This window comes from Chrysochloris asiatica, unplaced genomic scaffold (genome assembly GCF_000296735.1).
Source record: "Chrysochloris asiatica unplaced genomic scaffold, ChrAsi1.0 scaffold00240, whole genome shotgun sequence".
Classification (NCBI taxonomy): domain Eukaryota; kingdom Metazoa; phylum Chordata; class Mammalia; order Afrosoricida; family Chrysochloridae; genus Chrysochloris; species Chrysochloris asiatica.
This window is the reverse complement of record NW_006408758.1, coordinates 3,102,938-3,105,757: the sequence shown is the minus strand read 5'-3', so window position 1 is coordinate 3,105,757 and position 2,820 is coordinate 3,102,938.

The following is a 2,820-nucleotide window of genomic DNA, read 5'->3' as shown; positions in this document are numbered from 1 at the left end:
GAGCAGTTAGTAGTTTCGAATTCCTGACCTTGGGATTAGTAGCCCAACTTGTAACCACTATGCTATCAGAGCTCCTTTGTGTACACATCACTATTTACCTGTATCTCTTTTAGCCATGCTTACGTCCCTATGTCTTCACCATCTTCTTTATTTTTCTGCCACTGTCCTTCTTCTTGTATATTTCCCGCCCATCACCTGAGCTGGTATGTGTCTACCCTGTAGCCAGTAAATCACTCCAGATAACAATGAAATAATGTTTCTTTTAATATGGAAATCTTTTCTTATAATGGTATCTTTATAATAATGGTATCTTAGAATATTTAACCTTTTGTGATTGATTAATTTCACTCAGCATAATATACTTCAGGTTCATTAATATTATGAGGTGCTTCACAGATTCATTGATATTCTTCAAGTTTGCATATTATTCCATGTGTGTATGTATCAGTGTTTTTACTCATTCTTCCATTGATGGGCACTTAGGCTGTCTCCATCTTTTTGCTATTATGAATGATACTACAATGAACATCGGTGCGCATATATCTACTCATGTAGAGTTTATTTCTGGCATTTGTTTCTTGTGGCTATATATCAAGTAGAGGGGTTACTGGGTCATAAAATATTTATATTTCTAACTTTCTGAGGAAGTGCCATACCATTTTCCAGAGTGGTTGAACCATTTTACAGTCACACCAGCAATGTATGGGGTGGGGCCGCCTCTCCACACCCCTACCAGTATTTGTTGCTTTCTGATTTTTTGAACTTCACTACTAATACAACTATGAGATGATATTGCATTTATGATTTGATTTGACGTGGCACTGCAGGATAATGCACTGCACGGCAAAGTCGAATTGAATCACAAGGTTCACAGTTTGTATCTACTAGACGTTCCTTGGGAATCCTATACAGGATCATTATGAGTCATAACTTACTCAATAGCACTTAACAGCAACAACAATGGCTAATGATTGTGAACATATCTTCCTCTGTTTGTTGGCTGCTTGAATGTCTTCCTTGGTAAAGTGTCTGTTAATGTCCTGTGTTCATTTTTTAACTGCTTTTCTTACTTTTAGAGGTGTTGTAGTATTCTATAAATTTTAGATATTAGTTCCTTGTCTGGTATGTCACTGCAAAAGAATTTTTTTCCAGTCTGTGTGCTCCCATTTTAGACTTTTGGTAAAATCTTTTGATGCATATTAGCTTCAAATTTTTAGGAGGTTTCAATCATCTATTTTTCTTCTACTTTTTAAAATGTTTTTTGTGATGTTTGATAGTATATATATGTTATGCATTAGAGCTTCTAAGTTTGCCCCTATTTTTTTTTCATTGATGATCTTTATAATTCTAGGTTTTACATTTAGTTCTTCAATCCATGTTGAATTTGTTTTTGTAGATGGTGTGAAATATGGGTCTGGTTTCATTCTTCTGCAAGTTGATTTCCAGTTTTGCCAGTAACATTTGTTGAAGAGATTACCTCTTCCTCATTTAATGTGTTTTGGCTCTTTGTCAAAGATTAGTTGATTTTATGTGGATGGATTTACCTCTGGATTCTTAATTCTGCTCCATTTAACTATGTATCTTTTGTTGTACCAGTGCCAGACAGCTTTGATCATTATGGCTGTGTAGCAGATTTTGAGATCAAGTAGTGACAGGCCTCCAACGATGTACTTCCTCTTAAGTAGTGCTTTGTTTATCAAGGTCTCTTTCCTTTTCATATAAAATTTGTGATACATTTTTCTGTCTTTTTGAAGGATGATGTTGGAGTCTGGATTGGGATTGCATGGTATCTAAAGATTGTTTGAATAGTATTGATATTTTCATAATGTTAACTCATTCTATCCATGAACATGACAAGATCTTCCATTTTTGTAAATCTCTTTTGGTTTCTTGTCATGTGCTTGTGATTTTATTTGTATAAGTTTTTTTTTTTTTTTTAATGCCCAGTCCACAGACCCTCAGATACTGGCTTCTTACCTGATATTTATACTTGTATAAACAATACTTTTTTTCCTATGGTTAGATTTATTCTTAATATTTCATCTTTTGGGTGGCACTTATAAATGGTATTGTTTTCCTAATTTCATTTTTAGAACTGCTTTTATTATCATAAAGTAATCGATCTGATTTTTGTATACTGGTCTTGTACCCTGCTGTTTTGTGGAATTATTCAATGAGTTTCAGTAATTTTCTTGTTGAGTCTTTGGGTATTTGATTGCATCATCTGTTAATAGAGTTTAAGTTCTTCTTTGCCAGTTTGGGTGCCTTTAATTTTCCTTTCTTGACTTATAACTCTGACTAAGACTTCTAGCACAGTATTGAATAGGAGTAGTGATGAAGGGCATTCTTGTCTGGTTCCTGTTTACATAGGGAATGCTTTTAATTAATTTCCATTGAGAGTAATGTTGGCATTTTTCCTTGGTAATGCTGAGGAATTTCCCTTAATTCCTATTTTGTTGGGTATTTTTATCAAAAATGTGTGTTGGATTTTGTCAAATGCTTTTTCTGCATCAATTAATATAATCATGTGGTTCTTCTGGTAGCGTAGTGGTTATGAATTGGGCTGCAAACCACAAGGTAAGAAGTTCTGAACTACCAACTGCTCTGCAGGAGAAAGATGAGGCTTTCTGCTCCTGTAAAGATTTACAGCCTCGGAAACTCTGTTCATGATCACTATGTGTTGGAACAGACTCGCCAGCACTTAATAACAACAACAATGTTGGATTACATTGGTTGTTTTTCTAGTATTGAACCATCCTTGCATCTCTGGTATGAATACCATGTGGTCATGATGGTTTGATATACTGTTATAAAATTTTA